Source organism: Oncorhynchus tshawytscha, linkage group LG07 (genome assembly GCF_018296145.1).
Source record: "Oncorhynchus tshawytscha isolate Ot180627B linkage group LG07, Otsh_v2.0, whole genome shotgun sequence".
Classification (NCBI taxonomy): domain Eukaryota; kingdom Metazoa; phylum Chordata; class Actinopteri; order Salmoniformes; family Salmonidae; genus Oncorhynchus; species Oncorhynchus tshawytscha.
Window position 1 is genome coordinate 60,311,743 of NC_056435.1, and position 21,746 is coordinate 60,333,488.

Below are 21,746 nucleotides of genomic sequence, written 5' to 3' on the forward strand. Positions count from 1 at the left end.
CCGCAGGGGAGGAGCAGGACAGTTATATGACAGTTAAAATTAGTTTATGGTCCTGGGGAAGAGGGTTATAATGAGGTCTGGATATGGTCCTGGGGATGAGGGTTATAATGTGGTATGGTCCTGGGGGTGAGGCTTATAATAAGGTCTGCATATACTTGGATGAAATGGTGACCTTGGAATAATATGCATTCTCCCTTTGTTATCTCACACACAGCTACTGAGGGGGCTTTACAGTTATGAGCTGATACACACAGAGAGACACATAATACCCTTCAGGCCACTACTGAAGAGTGTGTGTGTTCATGCATGTGTGTGTGCGTGTGCATTTTAATGTGTTTGGAGAGGAGGGGGACACAGAATACAGTATATAAGAAAAGGAAAATGCATACACGTCCAACATATAATGTCCAACTCTGTAATGCACAGCATGTTGGATTCATGACGATGACCTAGTATCTGAATAAGTGGTCGGTAGGTGGTTCAGTACTGTACCAATTCATATCCCACATGAAACAGACAAGACTAGCTAGAGGGGATGCAAAATGGTAATATCATTTATGTTGATATTTATGAGTGAGAAAAGTACAGTTTTCCACAACATACCTAGGTAGGGGTAAGATAATTAGCAGTTTTGCTAGAGACTCTGTAGCTTATTGACTACAATGAGTGAAAATGTATTTTATTTGTCTCCCTTCCTTCACCTGTGCTGATATGCTGTAAATAGGATTGGACAGGTGAAAGTCCAGTGGTTTCCACTATCCACCAAGTTATTTTCACCCATTCCTTCTTTTCAGATCAGTGTGAATGAAATGAACAAGGAAATGAAGGAGACGGGGAAAGGATTAAGCAAGCCAGTTAACAATGTGACACACCCTTACAGTTTTTATACATAATACTGTACATCTGTATGGTCTCATTAGAAGAGTACTGTATGTTGAAACAGTAATATTTAACCTTAGAACTAAAGTGTAATCTCAGCTGACATAACTAGGTCAACTAAGCTGGCGTATTACTTATAGGGGTAGTTGCCATTTAGCTGGCCACACTGTTTTTTCAGAAACATTTTGCACAAACACAGTCCTTACAAAGTTATGTCCAGAACGTGAGCAGTTTATTTTTGGATGCAATGTTCAGACATTCACAGAAATATCTACAGCATAACACAATCATCCAAACCGTAAAAATGTAGGCTACATTTGTCCTCGCGCTATAACACAAACGGTCATGTCGAGTTGTACTCTCGACTGACAGAAACTACAATATGAATTAGCTAATAGAAATGACTATTTATAATTCATCACATCACAGGTGAGCTCACTATTGATCTAAATAATTGAGTAAAACATTCTCCAAAAATTGAAAGTAATCCGACTATGGGTAGTTTCTGTGCGCTGCTATGCTATTTTTGCTCACAGAAACCAAAGATAAGAGAAGACGAGTTTGGTCTGTAAATAGAATGCATGTTGAAGGGGGTGTGTCGTCTACCATTGTTCACATCCCACCATTAATTTCTGGAAGTTCTCAAAAAAATGAGTGAATCCTTACTCACCTCATTTTGTTAACATCTTTGGTCCGACAGACGTGAATCCCAGCATTATGTGAAACCCAGAATGCATTGCATGTCAACAAACATGGCTTCACACACAACTGGAATTAGATTAGCTCATTATAATCAGTACAACCCTCAAAAAAGTATTTTACACACATAATATGTGCCCATTACAATCTACACAAGAATCGGAATGCATGATTTGTCACTGGTACTTGAAAACATGTGAAAATAACAGTAAATATATCAATAATTACCACAAAACATTTTCTGATAGTGATTTATTGATACAAGTGGCGCGCGAAAGCAGTCAATCACGTAACCTCTCACTCTGAGCCCTTCAGTGTTGTTGTTTATGTATGTAGCTAGTGAGCTAAGCTGTAGCATTAGCAATGTCTTTCAAAAGTAGACAACTCACACATGCGGAAATTCTAGAGATTTTTAAAAAATCTGACAATGAGACTGAGTATGAAAGTCAGGAAAAAGATTCTGACAGTGCCAGTGCCATTGAGGAGCTGCCCCCCAACCTTGTAGACATTGAGAACCCTGAATCTGAGAACCTCTTGTCCAGTGACGAAGTCCAAGGTCCCTTTGAAGATGCTGGTGGTCATGAAGGCAGACAGACAGTGGATGAAGTACAGGAGTTCTGTGGTAGCTGGAAGGCCACCAGCCATATAACCCTTCCTGGCCCTGCTGTTTGCTTTGATGAGTCCCAGTCTGGAGTGCAAAGCCCCATACCATTTGCATCTGAGGCAGAGTGCTTCAAGTTGTTTCTGACAGAGGAGCTGGTGGGAGACATAGTAGAGGAGACCAATCACTATGCCTTGGAGCTACAGGAGAAGAGAGAGCCAGGCTTGGGGGGGAAACTCACTAAATGGGTGACAACCACAATTAATGAAATGTATACCTTCCTGGTCACAGTCCTTCTCATGGGGATAGTAAAGAAGAACTCCCTAAGAGAATACTGAAGCACAGATGCTATGTTTGCAACTCCCTTCTATTACACCCTCTTTTCCCAAGACCGCTACCTAGTTCTGCTGTGATGACTGCATTTAGTCAACAATGCTACTGCCAACCTAAATGACCCGTAATACAAAATAAGAAATGTTCTTACCAGCCTGACATCAGCATTTGGTCAGGTCTTTGTGCCATACAAGGACCTATGCATTGATGAGTCCCTGATGTTATGGAAAGGTAGGCTGGCGTTCTGTCAATATATTCCCTCCAATATGCACAGGTTTGGGTTCAAGTTCTTTGTCATGTGCGACGTAAAGACAGGATATGTCCAGGACATTATAGTTTACACAGGGTCCACATCCAACATTATGAGGGGCTTGGGGTGTCCGGGTCCATGGTGATGACCATAATTGCTCCTCATCTCAGCAAGGGACACACTTTGTATGTGGACAATTGGTACAGCAGTCCCACACTCTTCCAGCATAAGCTCTCTAACAGCACAGGGGCCTGTGGCACAGTCAGGTCGAACAAGAAGGGGATGTCGGAATTCGGTTGCAGGAAGATGCAGAGAGGGAAGGTGGAGTTTGAGAACAGTCAACAGCTGGCAGTAAAGTGGCATGACAAACGAGAAGTCCATGTCCTCTCCACTGTCCATACAGCAACTATGTCGGCCACAGGGAAGGTGGACCACCTGACGGGAGAGAGAAAAATCCAACCAGACTGTGTGCTTGACTATAACCGTGGATAAGCGGACATTATAAACAGTTTTGTGGAATGCACTTGGAAAACTAACAAGTGGTATAAGAAGATATTTTTCCATCTGATCGACACTGCTGCCCTCAATGGCCACATAGTTCACCACCAACTAACAGGTGAGATGATTACTGAACAAGGTATTTTTTGTAATTGGACATACAGTTAACATACAAAATCACATACAGTCCCATTATGCAATTATAGTGACAATATCTCACCCACCTACCCACTGCCTCATCCTCTCCCCTATCCCTCCCACTCCCTCATAAGTCAAGTATTTACCTACCAAAAGTACAGAGAGAACCTCATGAGAGAGCTGCTGGAGGAGCACCAGACCCCTCTGTGCCCATCCACTGGGGGCCGTCATGCTGCGGACAATCCCCTACGCCTCACTGCACGGCATTTTCCCTGCAAAGTCTCTCAAACTGCTGCTCAAGGTAGTTGGAAAACGGAGGCACTGCAAAGTCTGCCACTAGGAGGAGTAAGCAGAGGAAGTTGACAAAATACATCACCATGCATTTCACCACAAATTATTATTTACAATGACAGCACTCACAGGCCAAACTCGGACGACGCTGGGTCAATTATGCGCCGCCCTATGGGACACCCAATCATGGCCGGTTGTGATACAGCCTGGACTCGAACCAGAGTGCCTCTAGCACTGAGATGCAGTGCCGTAGACCACTGCACCATTTGGGAGTCATAAGTCAAGGGTAGCTTCAAAATACAACACAAGCTAATACTTCTGACGGAATTAGCATTGTTTTACAGAGCTAATAGAAGAATGCAGCTAGCTACATAAGCACGATTGAATATAACACCATAAAGCTTATGAAATGAGTAACGTTACCTAGCGTGTTCGTGATTATAAGGAATATACACAAATATAGTATTGCTCTATACACACAGTACAGTCAGCGACAGTAGAGGCGGCATAACATGACATACAGAAACTATTATAATGTAATAAGGCTCTTACTTTGATAGAAAAGCACACATTTCCAAAGTTGATATTAGTACGAAAACAACAATGACTGAGATGCGGGCAACACACGGAAAATATGAACACGTGTGTGCAGATCCTGTTCTGACGGGAGATGCGCAAATGTCTGCAGACTTGAACTGCACAAACAATTGGGAAGTGCTTGGGGAATTTTGTCCAGGTCAGAAATGTCCCAAAAGTGATTAATCCGCAAAAACAAAAAGGACTGTTTTCATGTGAATGAATGAGTCGTCGTAACACACCTCAATTCGAATTGCTCTTAGAAAATAAAAACTTGTTAGTAAATCATTTGAAATTGACAAGTTGAAACAGCCTTTAAATAAAAACAGGCTGCGTGCCTTGGTTTGAGGGCAGCGCGGATTAAATGTATTGTTGCGCAACAATCACATTCTGGAATGGAGAGAATGTTCTAACATCACGTGCATAAAATAAATGATGCTGGGGTGACAGTTAGAGATATTTGGAGCTCACGTATTTAAAGGTTAAAGCCTTTAAGGCTGGGGAAACTCCAGGGCTGGATGGCATACCAATGGAAGTATTCCAGACTTTTTGATATACTCAGAGGACCATTATTAGCATGTTTTAAACACTCCTATGTAAACTGTAGATTATCGGACACGCAACAAGGTCTGATTTCATTATTACTGAAATAATACATTATATATATATATATTTATATTTACCCTAATACTATATGGGGGATTAGAAATTATGCAGACAATTACATTGATGGAAGCAACAATCTATCTGCAATATTAAAGTTGATCCACCCCTTAATAAAAACATGTTTTTTGAAAGAGTGTGCAATGCTGTCATCAAGGCAAAGGGTGGCTACTTTGAAGAATCTCAAGTAAAAATATATTTTCATATGTTTAAAAATGTTTGGATTACTACATGCTTCCATATGTGTTATTTCATAGTTTTGATGTCTTCACTATTATTCTACAATATAGAAAATAGTAAAAATAAAGAAAAACCCTTGAATGAGTAGGTGTGTCCAAACTTTTGACTGGTACTGTACATTCAAAAGGCGTCACACTAAAGGACTAAGAAAATTACCTCAATTATCTTGACTAACCAGTGCCCCCGCACATTGACTCTGTACCGGTACCCTCGCTTGTTATTTTACTGCTGCAGTTGAATTATTTGTAACTTTATTTGTATTTTTTCTTAAACATTGTTGGTTAAGGGCTTGTAAAATAAGCATTTTACTGTAACGTTGTATTCGGCGCATGTCACAAATACAATATGATTTGATTAGATTTTATGGCAATGACAGAAAAGTGTAATATTTTGATAAATATTTCCTATAAAGCTTACAATCTGTTCAGACTATGTGCTCCAGCCCTTCCAAGCAATGGTGCCCAAATGCTAGCTCTGCCACACCCTGATCTGTTTCACCTGTCTTTGTGATTTCTCGACCCACCTCCAGGTGTCGCCCATCTCCCCATTATCTCCTGTGTATTTATACCTGTGTTCTCTGTTTGTCTGTTGCCAGTTCATTTTGTTTCGTCAATTCTACCAGCGGTTTTCCCTCTTTCCTGTCTCTCAATGTTTTCTCATTTTCCCCGGTGTTGACCTTTTCTGTCTGCCCTCACCCTGAGCCTGCCTGCTGTCTTGTACCTTTTCCCCACCTATCTGGATTACTGACCTCTGCCTACCCTGACCCTGAGCCTGCCTGCCCGCTGTCCTGTACCTTTTCCCCACCTATCTGTATTACTGACCCCTGCCTGCCCTCGACCTGTCTTTTGCCTACCCCTGTTGGATTAATAAACTGTTGTTACTTCGAAGTTGTCGGCATCTGGGTCTTTCCTGAAACATGATAAGCTCGTTGTTTAATCACATAACTGTGTCACACCAAGTGGACATTGCTTTGAGGGACATAAAATGTAATCAATCAGAACTATTTTGAAGTATCTTGAATAGACTTGCGGATTATTGTTTCATGAAATAAACTTCTGTGTTACAACAAAAAGAGTATGTGAAGGGAATTATACACATTTTTTCATGAATTTACTTAAGTTCTATGACCTTAACTGGGACAGTCACACTATTGGATAATTACCACATGAAAAATAATAATAATAATTACATAAAGTTATATTTGTGTTTACCATGATGGACAAAAAAAAGGGGAGTCATGTCAACTACCCATATGTCACTATAATGGTGTCTGTGTACCTTAACAACCCCAATATGCGTGTCAATGCTTAAAATAAAGACTCATTCAACTACTCATATTCCAGTCTAAATTTGCTACTGTTGTGTTTCAGTAATAGGCCTTATTTCCCATGAGATTTGTTTTCCATTCATGCAGTCTATTTTTAATCCCACATCAAAACCCCAGTTTCTCTGAATTTACGTCGTTTTCTGCTAACAGCTATGGGGAAATGAATCATTTTTGAAAGAAAATAAATATATATACCCCAATACCAATATTGCTTTGAAGTGTGCAGTTTGCCTCAGGACAAGTGGTGTTTCTAAAAGATGTACAGATGTAGGATTTTAATTTAAGATAGTTTGCTACAGCAGGAAAATAATCCTGCAGCAACAGGAAATGTGACATTTTTGTAGGGGAAAATGAAGTCTGAAATTTCAAAGTGCAAATTACAAACTTCAGAAGCCTTTTAAACCTCAAATATGGTATACATTTTAAATGTCCTGCATTGCAGGAAAGTTCTTCTGCAACAGGGTGTTCAAATTAAGATCTTACATCTGTTACCGTCATGTGGATAAGTACGAAGTGGGTTATAGGCATATGTTATTTTTATTTATGTTGCACACTGTTTTGAATTAGCATATTTACAAAAGCATATCAAGCATTTTCATTAGCTAGAGGTAATTTTGCGCTAAGTCTGAAATGTGATTTTCTTGGAGCGGCGCTAGCAATGTTGTGAATGCAAATTAGGGGGACACTAAAAGATGCAACAAAGACATAAGGAATGATACGACATTGTGTTACTGTTGTACTAGATTTAGGGTGGTTTTTCACAAGACACAAATCATCTTTAACATTAATATGTTCATCCATTGCCCACCAATATGATTGATAACAGTGTTGGAAAGTTACTACAATAGAGTCATATTCCTGTTAGGCTGAGAGAGGATCTCAAGTGAGATGATGTGGAAGTAATATGGCTACAGGTTCATCTGCTTCAACTAAAGCATATTTCTGGAGGAAGTTGCTACACCCCCAAGTGCTAAAAGTCAGTATTTGGACTATATGTGTAAAATGTTGGATATTGTATGTGATATCAACAGAGAGGAATATTTTCTGGGTGACATAAATATTGACCAGTTGTCATCAAGCTGCCCACTCAAAAAGAAGCTCCTAGCTATAACCAGTGCCTGCAATCTGGTTCAGGTTATCAGTCAACCTACCAGGGTATTTACATACAGAACAGGAACTAAATCATCCACGTGTATTGATCACATTTTACCTAATGTTGCAGAAATCTGCTCGAAAGCAGTATCCACACCCATGTATGTAGTGATCAAAATACCCATATCTAGAAAACAAAAGTTTCTAAAATTGAGTATAAATGATTACAAGGGGTTGTCATGACTGGCCAGGACAGATTACTTTGGACCACACTCCTACAAGAGACATCTCTCGCACCCGCCAGAGGGGTAGAGATCAAGAGGTATGGAGGTGGGGGGTTTTATGACACCTCACGCCTATTGTAAATCTTAAAGTAGCCGACAAAATCCCTTGTCCTCTCACTGTGGAGGAATGGAATGAATGATGGATCTATGGAGAACCCACCTCAGAACAATAACATGCAATAATGGACTTTGGGACAATATGTTTCATCAGCCAAAATGGTAGTAATGACGATATGTGAAAATGAATGTCGTTTTTGTTATGTTAGTAAAAGTTAAATGACGACATTATAATCAAAACATTGTAACTTGAAGAGTTTTCACAATATTTACCTGATGTTTGCATACTGTACATTGTGTGGAAAATGTCCAGATCAAAGAGAATGTTTTTGTTAAGATTAAATGTGAAGTTAGTTGTCTAAATTGGATCTGAGTAAAATCCAGACCTTGACTCGTAACTTGGTACGCCCAGAGAATTGCCCTAAAGGCAGAAACGCCCATTTCTGACCCGAGGTATAAAACATGTGAGTTAAGAATGAACATCATGACTAGCTGACCATGAGCTGCAGCCAAGGTCTGATTAGTTGTAACCCCAAAACGCAACTCGAGGTTGAAGAAGACAAAGGAACCTTTTAACAGTCTATGCTACAGATAAGTAGCTGTGTCTAAGAGGGGGAATTCAATCAGGACCACCCGGTTACCACTCTCCAAGGAATCGTGTGTCCACACTGCTTTCATTCCTATGCTGGATCCTTGAGCTACACGGCTGGCTGTCTTCAGAAGAACCCTTTTCAGAACAAGGGCGAGGAAACAGACCACTAAGACAAAGGACACTGACATCGTGAGGACAATCAGAGAGTTACACCCGGTAACCAAAGAAGTGCCGTCATCAGAGGAGAAGGTGAACCCCGTCTACGAAGAGACAGCCCATCGGGTTAAACTAAGCATAGTTTACAAATGTACCCAGGTGGGCTTTTCTCTTGTGCACTCTCTCTATCTCTCTTTTTTGAAATCCCCATCTTGTGTAACACGTGTTATATTGTGTTGGCCCGCTAGGGACCTGTTTTATCGTACTAAGTTCTAACCAATAGCCTAGACTGTGTGTTTGTGTATGTGTATCTTATATTATCATTTTAGCTTGTTAGCAAATAAATAATCAACCCAATTGGTGTGGTACGGATTTATTTAGTGGGACTCGGGTTTGTGCAGATTCCCGGATTATGCGACGTTCAGAATGAGACTGTAGAGGAAATTAATTAATTAGCGACTGTTGTAAAAACGATATTCTGATATTCTTTGAGTTAATTTGGGAAATATAAACTTAATAAAGCCATGGTGCCCCAGGTTACTAAGTTATTATTAACTGATTAATTTAATCACGTAATTATAAACAGTTAATCATTCGATGAACAGCAGTCATCACATTAATCAATCCAACATCACGACAGGGTTTTGCAATGGTGCCTATCTTGAAGGTGTGAAAATATTTGTTGGTCTGATGTGTGCAGTGAGGAACACATCCTGACTCTGCACTTGAAACACTTATAAAACTGCTTCTTCCGGTTACTGACAGGCATACACCCATCAAGAAACTGACTGTTAAAACTGCCAAATCCCCATGGATAGATGATGAATTGAAAAACTGAAAGGGATGAGACAAAGGGTATACACAGCAGACTGGCAAACATACAGTATATTTTGAAATAATGTAACTAAACTAAACAAAAAGTAGAATAAACTAAACTATGGAACACATAGACATTATATAAAGAATGATAGTAAAAAGCTTTGGAGTACTTTCAATTAAATTCTAGGCAAAAAAGCAAACTCGGCTCCCATCCTTCATTAAGGCAGATTGCTTGTTCATAACACAACCTTTTGATATTGCCAAGCACTTTAATAACTTTCTTGACAAGATTAGCAGACTTAGGCATGACATGCAAATAACAAATGCTGAGTCTTCATATTCATGCATAATGGACCAAATAATGAAAGACAAGCACTGTAGTTTTAAGTTCCACAAAGTGGGTGTGGAAGAGGTGAAAAAATGATTGCTGAACAAAAATATAAAAGCAACATGTAACGTGTTGGTCCCATGTTTTATGAGCTGAAATAAAATATCCGAGAAACGTTCCATACGCACCAACAAATTGTTTCTAATTTGCCAATATAATCCATCCACCTGACAGGTGTGGCATATCAAGAAGCTGATTACAGTTTTTCTCAGTTGCTTTGGTGCATTTCTTAGATCAAAAGTGCAATTCTTGATACTACTTGTACAAATTCCAAATCATCTAGTCACTTGTGCACATCATTAAAGCAATTTCTTATTCCTTTGAACAAATTGCAATTGATAATGTACAAGTGTCAGCTTTTTTCTACATTATCAATTGCTCATGTCATGTTGATCAAAATATAGTAGATGGTTCTCTGTTGAATAGTCTTACCCCTCAAAACATCTAGGCATTAGTTCCTTGCATAAGCCATTACATGCAAAATTGTTGAACTATTTGTCATAAACTGTCAAGCATAGTTTTACACATTTCTATTAGACCTTTTGTACAAAAACGTGAATTGATGAATCGTGCAGGTGAAATTGACCTTCACTCATGAAGGAATGTAAAGTATTAGTTCAACCAACAATCAACCAGTTGTCTAAATTGCTCAAAGGTGCATCTCATAAAGAATCAATTGGCAAGCATATATAGACAGACCACAACAGAGTTGCAATTTTCAAAAAATGGATGGACCAGGAAATGAACAGGGTCAACAGCCAAGAGGAGGAAGAAGAGGAGCAAGGATGTGTGGAAGGCAAAACACAGGAAGAGGTTGAAGAGGACATAGGCGCATATCTGATGACATAAGGGCCACTATTGTAGACCATGTTGTCAATCATGGCCTTACAATGGCTGAGGCGGGTCGAAGGGTGCAATTGAATATTGGGAGATCAACCGTGTCCTCAATAGTTCAAACATTTTGAAGAGAGAACAGGTATGTCCACCAATGTACAGTGCACTGTTACTGTATATAAGCAGTATACTGTATACTTCCTACAATGCTTCATATTACAGAAGTCCACTTGTATTTCACAGCATACAGAACATACTGCACCTTACATGCACCCACCTGTATGTTTTACAGTAAAATGTGTGTTCACCTAGTTTTTGTCTATGTGAAAGTGTGCGATGCATCACTGCATTTCCCCACATAGGACTGCAAGATTACCTCAAACCGGTGGCAGAGGACGACTTTTCACACCTCAACAGGAGGAGGCTATTTGCACCATGTTCCGAGCAAACAATGCCATGAGACTCAGGGAAATACAAAGGACCATTATAGAAGACAACGATGTCTTTGAAAACATCCATACGGTTAGCATCTCAACCATTCACAGGGTGCTGCATAGAAACCAGATGAGTATGAAACAGCTGTACCGTGTACCATTCCAAAGGAATGAGGACAGCGTTATGGAGCTACGGTACCAGTATGTACAGGTAAAACATATATCTATGTAACTACTTTACAGCAACATTTTATAGTGATACATAGTACAGTAAGCATAAACTGCACACATTTCCATTGCTGTGGAAGGAACATGTAATATATGTACATTTTATGTCACTCTTCCTTACCAAAACAAATTCAACTGTGTGTTCTGGGATATAGCGTATAATGGAGTTGGAATCAAGTGAACCCTCTCACAACTTTGTATTCGTGGATGAGGCTGGCTTCAACCTGACCAAATGCACAAGGCGTGGTCGGAATATCATCGGTCACAGAGCTACTGTGGATTTGCCAGGCCAACGGGGAGGAAATATCACCATGTGTGCTGCTATTTCGGAGCATGGTGTCCTAACCCATATCCCCCTTATAGGGCCATACAACACCCAGCATCTACTCAACTTTTTAGAGACTCTCTACAGGGCTCTCATCCCTGATGATGAGAGGGGTCTGCTTAGAGAGGATTTGCCAAAGTATGTGGTCATTTGTGATAATGTGAGTTTCCATTGATCAAACATCATAAGGCAATGGTTTGTGACTCACCCAAGGATTTTCATAGAATTCCTCCCACCTTATTCACCATTCCTTAACCCAATTGAGGAGTTCTTTTCAGCATGGAGGTGGAAGGTGTACGATCGTCAGCCACACACACAGATGACCCTGCTGGCTGCAATGGATGCAGCATGTGAGGACATCACAGTAGACGCCTGCAGTGGATGGATAAGGCATTCCAAAAGATTCTTTCCACGTTGCATTGGAAGGGAAAATATGTGGATGAGAATATGTGGGCCGACAGACAGGAATGTCTGGATGTGTAAAAACAGCACAACATTGCTGTGGGCAAAGTTGTGCCTTAGGGGTGGTTTCCTGTGTTTGTCCAGTCTCTTTCAATCAATAACCCACATACAGTAATATGTAAATAGTACTGTTGAAATTGATATATGCCATAGAAGTGCAGTCTTGTGCATTTTCAATACAGTAACTGTCATCCAAATTGTAGCTTAAGTTTACATCAGGTAATACTGTCAAAGTACACAGTTACATTGACAACATGCCTAAACATTTTGACGACCTTGTTCGTGAACAATGACTAAATGACTTATCATTCTGATGACACTGACATGATCATTGGCATGAATATTTACTTTTGAGAGATGTACTAAGGATTTTTAGTGACTTTAGAAACATATCTATTGTATATTGCAGTTTGTACAAATTGTTCTGAGAAATGCACTTATTATTTTGCACATGTTATGATGTGAAATGATGTGAAAAATGCACCAAAGCGACTGAGAAAAACTGTAAGCAGCATGATCATTACACAGGTGCACCTTGTACTGGGCACAATAAAAGGTAGTTTTGTCACACAACACAATGCCACAGATGCCTCAGGTTTTGAGGGAACGTGCAATTGGCATGCTGACTGCATGAATGTCCACCAGAGCTGTTGCCAGATAATTTAATGTTAATTTCTCTACCATAACCTGCCTCGAACATCATTTTAGAGCATTTGGCAGTACGTCTAGCCAGCCTCACAACCGCAGACCACGTGTAACCATGCCAGCCAGAGGACCTCCACACCTTGGCTTCTTCACCTGCGGGATTGTCTAAGACCAGTCATCTGGACCACTGATGAAATTTAGGAGTATTTCTGTCAGTAATAAAACCCTTTTGTGTGGAAAAACTCATTCTGATTGACTAGACCTGGCACCCAAGTGGGTGGGCATATGCCCCACGACGCCCACCCATGGCTACACCCCTGCCCAGTCATGTAAAATCCATAGATTAGGGCCTTATTTCAATTGACTGATTTCCTTAAATGAACTGTAACTCAGTAAAATCTTTGAAATTGTTGTATGTTGCTTTTATATTTTTGTTTAGTATATAAATAAGGACTAACCACCTGGTACCAACAACCTGGATGGTAAATTGCTTAGGTTGTTAGCGGAATACATTCTGACTCATGTTTGCCACATCTTCAATTTAAGAACAATACCTTGACTTTGTTGTCTTTAAGCCATTTTGCCACAACTTTGGAAGTACGCATGGGGTCATTGTCCATTTGGAAGATCCATTTGTGACCAAACTTTAACTTCAATATATCCACCAAACTTGCTTCAATATATCCACATCTTTCCTCATGATGCCATCTATTTTGTGAAGTGCATTAGTCCCTCCTGCAGCATAGCACCCCCACAACATGATGCTGCCACCCCCATGCTTCACGGTTGGGATGGTGGTCTTCAGCTTGCAAGCCTCCCCCTTTTTCCTCCAAACATAACGATGGTCATTATGGCCAAACAGTTATATTTGTGTTTCAACAGACCAGTGGACATTTCTCCAGAAGGTACGATCTTTGTCCCCATGTGCAGTTGCAAACCGTAGTCTGTTTTCTTATGGCGGTTTTGGAGCAGTGTCTTCTTCCTTGCTGAGCGGCCTTTCAGGTTATGTCGATATAGGACTCGTTTTACTGTGGATATTAATACTTTTGTGCCTGTTTCCTCCAGCATCTTCACAAGGTCCTTTGCTGTTTTTGTCTGGGATTGATTTGCACTTTTCGCACCAAAGTACGTTCATCTCTAGGAGACAGAACACTTCTCCTTTCTCAGCGGTATGACGGCTGCGTTGCTTCATGGTGTTTATACTTGTGTACTATTTTTTGTACAGATGAACGTGGTACCTTCAGGCGTTTGGAAAATGCTCCCAAGGATGAACCAGACTTGTGGAGGTCTACAAATCTTTTCTGAGGTCTTGACTGATTTCTTTTGATTTTTCCCATGATGTCAAGCAAAGAGGTACTGAGTTTGAAGGTAGGCCTTGAAATACATCCACAGGTCCTCCTCCAATTGACTCAAAATATGTCAATTAGCCTATCAGAAGCTTCTAAAGCCAAGCTGTTTAAAGGCACATTCAACTTAGTGTATGTAAACTTCTGACCCACTGGAATTGTGATACAGTGGATTAAAAGGGAAATAATCGGTCTGTAAACAATTGGTGGAACAATTACTTGTGTCATGCACAAAGTAGATGTCCTAACTGACTTGCCAAAACTATATTTTGTTAACAAGAAACTTGTGGTTGAAAAAGGAGTTTCAATGACTCCAACCTAAGTGTATGTAAACATCCGACTTCAACTGTAACTGACACCCTTAACATAGAGCTCCAGTCAGTTTTAGAATGGTTAACTAGCAATAGGATTGTGCTGAATATCTAAGAAATGAAAAACATAATTTTTGGGCCAAATCACGCACTCGACACTAAACCTTGTTTATCAAATTTAAATCAAATTGTATTGATCACATACACATTTTAGCAGATGTTATTGTGGTTATAGTGAAATGCTTGTGTTCCTAGCTTCCTAGTATGTAACAATTCACAACAATACAAAAGTAAAATAAGATAATTAAGAAATATATTTGTATTTTATTTCACATTTATTTAACCAGGTAGGCAAGTTGAGAACAAGTTCTCATTTACAATTGTGACCCAGTCAAAAGTTTGGACACACCTACTCATTCCAGGGTTTTTATTTACTATTTTCAACATTGTAGAATAATAGTGAAGACATTAAAACTAGGAAAAAACACATATGGAATCATGTAGTAAGCAAAAAAGTGTTAAACAAATGAAAATATATTTTAGATTTTAGATTTGTCAAAGTAGCCACCCTTTGCCTTGATGCCACTGCACACTCTTTGCACACACAGCTTAGCACACTCAGCTTTGCACACTCATTCTCTCAACCAGCTTCACCTGGAATGCTTTTCCAACAGCTTTGAAGGAGTTGTTGGCTTCTTTTCCTTCACTCTGCAGTTCAAGTCATCCCAAACCATCTCAATTGGGTTTAGGTCGGGTGGTTGTGGAGACCAGGTCATCTGATGAAGCACTCCATCAATCTCCTTCTTGGTCAAATAGCCTTTACACAGCCTGGAGGTGTGTTGGGTCATTGTCCTGTTGAAAAACAAATGATAGTCCCACTAAGTACAAACCAGATGGGATGGCGTATTGCTGCAGAATGCTGTGGTAGCCATGCTCATTAAGTGTGCCTTGAATTCTAAATAAATCACAGACAGTGTCACCAGCAAAGCACCCACACACCATGACACCTCCTTCTCCATGCTTCAAGGATATATTTCCAACGGTCTAATGTCCATTCCTTGTTTTTCTTGGCCCAAGCAAATGTTTTATTCTTATTGATTTCATTTCTTTGCATCAATTCAACCATGGCCTGATTCACAGTCTCCTCTGAACAGTTGATGTTGAGATGTGTCTGTTACAGTACTTGAACTCAGTGAAGCATTTATTTGGGCTGCAATTTCTAAGGCTGGTAACTCTAATGAACATATCCTCTGCAGCAGAGGTAACACTGGGTCTTCCTTTCCTGTGGCGGTCCTCATGAGAGCCAGTTTCATCATAGCGCTTGATGGTTTTTGCGACTGCACATGAAGAAATGTTGAAAGTTCTAGAAATCCTCCGCATTGACTGACCTTCATGTCTTAAAGTTGGACTGTCGTTTCCCTTTTCTTATTGGAACTGTTATTGCCATGATATGCACTTGGTCTTTTACCAAATAGGGATATCTTCTGTGTAGACCCCCTACCTTGTCACAAAACAACTGATTGCCTCAAACTCATAAAGAAGGAGAGAAATTCCACAAATTAACTTTTAATGAACTTTTAAGGCATACCTGTTAATTGAAATGCATTCCAGGTGACTACCTCATGAAGCTGGTTGTAAGAATGCCAAGAGTGTGCAAAGCTGTCATCAAGGCAAAGGGTGGCTATTTGAAGAATTTGTTTAACACTTTTTTGGTTACTACGTGATTCCATGTGTTATTTCATTGTGTTGATGTCTTCACTATTATTCTACAATGTAGAATATAGTCAAAATAAAGAAAAACCCATAGGTGTTCTAAAACTTTTGACCTGTAGTGTATATATTTCTTGTTATATTTATCCCCTTATTTTAGGCACTAATACTTCCATTCATTTTTTAAACTGGTACTGGGGACATGCAGACTCGTCTTGCGTGGCTTGTGGGTACCCTACAGCAAAACGGATAAAACAATTGTGTTCATGAGAGTCTCAACTTTCAGTATGGTTGTACACTAGTTTGTAGGCCAAACCATTCGGACACTACATACAATTTTGTGAAATACCGATTTTCAGGATGTCTCATGGTCTGACAATGACCACTCTAGCTCTGCCACTTTCACCGCAGATGCTAAAGTGCGATATTGGCCCATGTGGATTTTCTTTTTCTCTCTCGCATAAACAGACAGATTTTTTAAATTATGTTAATTAAATTTCCATGGGGGTGTGGCCATTGTAGGCTAGTAGTTAAATGTATTTATTTCAGTTTGACTAATAATGTTCTGCGCTATGTATTATTTCTTGTTTTGTGTGGACACCTGGAAGTGTAGCTGATTCTTTTGCAGTGGCTAAAGGGGATCCTAATAAATAGCAAAATATCAAAAATATTGCGATTAGGATATTAACCTGATTCTAGACATTTAGAGTTAACCTTAAGCACTTAGTGTAGCACAGCTTAATACGCTCTGGAAATAAATTGATCAGCTTGCCCTCCCCCTATTGCTAAACCCTACGGATAAACTCTACTTTAAATCATAAACTCTAGGCTTGCCCGAGGTACCTTAAATATTAAACCCTAAACTTGCCTTAGCTACCTTGAATCCTAAACCCTAGGCTTGCCCTCCCCCAAATCCTAAACCCTAGGGAGAAACTCTACTCTAAATATTAAACTCTTGGCTTTCCCTAGCTACCTTAAATGCTAGACCCAAGGCTTGTCCACCCCTAAATCCTACACCCTGTGGAGAAACCCTACTCTAGGCTTACCCTAGCTACCTTAAATCCTAAAACCAAGGCTAACCCTCTCCCCCAAATCCTAAACCCTAGGGAGATACCCTACCTTAAATCCTGAACCCTAGAGAGAAACCCTGCCTATAATTCTAAACCCTAGGGAGAAACTCTGCCTGAAATGCTAAACCCAAAGGAGAAGAAACCCTGCCTTAAATCTATGGTGAAACCCTGCCTATAATTCTAAACCCTAGAGAGAAACCCTGCCTATAATTCTAAACCCTAGAGAGAAACCCTGCCTATAATTCTAAACCCTAGAGAGAAACCCTGCCTATAATTCTAAACCCTAGAGAGAAACGCTGCCTAAATTCTAAACCCTAGAGAGAAACCCTGCCTATAATTCTAAACCCTAGAGAGAAACCCTGCCTATAAACCCTGCCTATAATTCTAAACCCTAGGGAGAAACCCTGCCTATAATTCTAAACCCTAGGGAGAAACCCTGCCTATAATTCTAAACCCTAGGGAGAAACCCTGCTATAATAAATTCTAAAACCCTAGGGAGAAACCCTGCCTATAATTCTAAACCCTAGGGAGAAATCCTGCCTATAATTCTAAACCCTAGGGAGAAACCCTGCCTATAATTCTAAACCCTAGGGAGAAACCCTGCCTATAATTCTAAACCCTAGGGAGAAACCCTGCCTATAATTCTAAACCCTAGGGAGAAATCCTGCCTATAATTCTAAACCCTAGGGAGAAACCCTGCCTATAATTCTAAACCCTAGAGAGAAACCCTGCCTATAATTCTAAACCCTAGGGAGAAACCCTGCCTATAATTCTAAACCCTAGGGAGAAACCCTGCCTATAATTCTAAACCCTAGGGAGAACCCCACACAAAACTGACCTTAGATGAGTCTATTTTTATCTTGATCATATTAGAAGCATTCCATAAAAGACATATCCAACGCAACATTAAAAATGTGAGCGTTAACGTACATTATGATTATTCAAGGTTACTTTTCAATACTGTATTCATATACATTACAGTATGGCCTTAGAGACTTCACAGTTAGAGAGAGTTTGATTTGATTTGATTTGATTTGATTTTGATTTGAGTTACCAGATAGTATATAACAGAGAAGCAAACTAATTATGACCATTAAATCTGCAAAACACAGGGTATAGTGTGTCACTTTTCAGACAGACAGTAGTTGGAGTGAATCCAATAAATTTAATTGAACTTTCTAATTCATGATTATCCCACATTCCCATGTCGTCGCCACTGCCCGTCACTGTACTAGATCGTCCACTGTCACAGGATACCCACAGTCAAGGGCCACGTACGTAAACTGGGGAGGCCAGGCCAGTCTTCTCCAGGCGACACTACTCAAGGCTGTAAGAGAGGAGAAAGGAGGAGGGGATTCATATTGTTTTCTGTCAAATTGATATCTTTGTGGCCTGAGGTGGTCTAGCGGTCTTAGCCACTGCCTCCAGAATACATGTACCAGTGCAAAAGTGGGTTCAAATCTATCCCACTGCTATTCAAGCACCCCTGTACTATTCAAGCACCACTGTACTATATAATTATGTACAAGAACAACAAATATTTAAATGGATACCTTCAGTAATTGGAGAGTTGTCGGCCGATGCGAACAAATCCTCTTTTGCTTCTCTCATTGTCATTCTCACACTCTGGTCCCCCGAAGATCTGAACCGTCTCCTTCTCCTGCGGCGGCATGTTGTCAAACTCCTCCACCACGGTCGTTGTCACTTTCACACAGTTCTTGATGACCTTCCAACCTGGTCTGTTCAGGTCGTTTCTCAATTCTGGAACAGACATTGCATCAGCCAGTGCAAAGCAAACACTGAGGAGCAGAGAGATGGTCAACATCATCTTCATGGTGATGAGAATTGATAGTGAGTCTGAGTGTTTGGTTCAGCTTCAGTAACAATATGCTGGAGGCTGCATGTATTTTGTCTCCAACAACTCACCATTTTTATACCAGAATTAATCCAAGTCACTGTGCTGGTTCAACCAGGGGGCATGGCATTAGTGACATTAGAGATCACTATCGCTAGTTCCACTTCCAAGGAGAGGGGAGTGAAGGGACAGCATTGCCTGTTATACTGTTTATGAAACTGATCAGTCATGTTCTTTTGATAACAGCTATTACACCATATCATACCTTACAATGGCCAAAGGTTGCATCCCAAATGGCACCGACTCCCAACACAGTGCATCACTACTGACCAGGCCCCGTAGGGCCCTAAGCAGAGCACCACTACTGACCACAGCCCACAGGGCCCTCAGCAGAGCACCACTACTGACCAAGGCCCACAGGGCCCTCAGGAGAGCACCACTACTGACCAAGGCCCACAGGGCCCTCAGGAGAGCACCACTACTGACCAAGGCCCACAGGGCTCTCAGGAGAGCACCACTACTGACCAAGGCCCATAGGGCCCTCAGCAGTGCACCACGTAAGTGATAGGGCATCACCTAGAATTAGCCATACACAAATGTAAAGTATGATAATGTGTAATATGCTCTGATAAAGAGGAAATGACCGCTCACTTTAAGCAGTTTCATACGCTATGCCATCTCTTCACTGGTACTGTTGCAATAGGATGATGATGATGATAGCACTTCTTTAAACATACTGTGCTGTCCCCTAACCGGTTGCAACATGATGATTGATGATGATGGTGATGATAACATTTATTTAAACCTACAACGCTGTCCCTTCACTGGTAATTTTGCAACATGACCAGTGGTAGAAAAAGTACCCGCTGCAACTCCACAATGAGCTCGGGAGGTGAAGGTCGAGTCATGCGTCCTCTGAAACATGACCCGCCATGCTTCTTAACACCCGACCACCTAACCCGGAAGCACCAATGTGTCTTTTGGAACATCGTTCCACGAGGTCAGCTAGAGCACGATGAGCCAATTAATGCCCCTCCAGCCAAACCCTCCCCTAACCTGGACGACACTGGGCCAATTGTGCGCTGGCCTATGGAACTCCCAATCCCGGCCAGTTGTGATACAGCCCGGGATCGAGCCTGGGTCTGTAGTTACACTTCTGGCACTGCGATGGAGTGCCTTAGACTGCTGCACCGCTCGGGAGGCCAAAGTAAAGAAACCTTAATAGAAAATGAATCAAGTAAAAATGAAAGTCATCCAGTAAAATATTACTTGAGTAAAAGTCTAAAAGTAATTGGTTTTAAATATACTTAAGTATCAAATGTAAATATAATTAGCAAAAATATACTTAAGTATCAAAAGTTAAAGTAAAATTGTAAATAATTTAAAATTCCTTAAGCAAACTAGACAGCACAAATTTACGGATAGCAAGGGGCACACGACAACATGCAGACATAATTTACAAACAAAGCGTGTGTGTTCAGTGAGTCCGCCAGTTCAGATGCAGTAGGGATGACCAGAGATGTTCTCTTGATAAGTGGATGAATTAGACCATTTTCCTGTTCTGCTAAGCATTCAAAAAGTAACAAGTACTTTTGGGTGTCAGGGTAAATATATGGAGTAAAAAGTACATTATTTTCTTTAGGAATGTAGTGAAGTAAAAGTAAAAGTTGTCAAAAATACAAATAGTTAAGAAAAGTACAGATACCCCCAAAAACTAGTTTAGTAGTACTAATATTTTTACTTAAGTACTTTACACCACTGAACATGACGATGATGGTATTTTTATAAACACACAAAGCTGCTGTGAACAGCACCAAATGTATTCTGCAACACAGACAGCGCTTTACCTAACCTCAATATCTGATTCTATGATACGGTGTAATATGCTGTTATCAAGAGGACACACACAATCAGTCAACACTTTCAGAAACAGTTTGACACGCGATGCTGTCCCTTCACTGGGTTAATGTGGTGTTCTCATCATCACTGCACTGTTGGAGCTAGGAACATAAACATTTAGCTATACCGGGGATAGTACTGTATCTGCAAAATGTGTACGTGACCAAAAACCTTTGATTTGATTCATTAAAGGACCGCAGTGAAATTGCTGCCTTCTAATTTTGATGATCAAATATATTAAATGAATCATCATCACCATCATTCAGCACTCAGAAAGGTTAGGGGACAGCATTGAATGTTTATTAATTTAAGCTTGATAACATATGACAGTTGCATTGCCTTGTAAAAGTATTCAGATACCTTGGATTTCTTCACAATTTATTATGTTTCAAAGTAGTGGATTTACTGTACTTTTTTGGTCAACAATCTACACAATTAAAATATATTTTTAAAGATAAACACAAAATTCAGAATTAAAAATAGTCATTGCATAAGTATTAAGCCCCTTTGTTTAGGCAAGCCTAAATGATTTCAGGTGTAAAATTAGGGGGTGACAATTTGAATGATTGACCCTTCCTCTCTCCCCCATACAAGTATTGAATTTCAAACACAGATTCAACTACAAAGACCAGGGAGCTTTTTCGAAAGCCTCAAAGGGCAGCGATTGGTAGATGGGTAACAATAACAAATATATTTTTAAGCCTGGTCAAATTAATAATTATCCTGTGGACGACACTACAGTGG

At 40.2% G+C, this 21,746-nt stretch overlaps 1 long non-coding RNA gene across 1 annotated transcript; it reads right to left on the minus strand.

Annotated features, from left to right (window-relative positions):
• Nucleotides 1–18,393: 18,393 nt before the first annotated feature.
• On the minus strand, nucleotides 18,394–19,259 carry LOC112246234. The gene is made up of 2 exons (XR_002952881.2): nucleotides 18,802–19,259; nucleotides 18,394–18,575 (listed from the first exon to the last, which is right to left on the minus strand). It is a non-coding gene; the product is annotated as an uncharacterized LOC112246234 (long non-coding RNA).
• Between the last annotated feature and the right edge of the window lie 2,487 nt (nucleotides 19,260–21,746).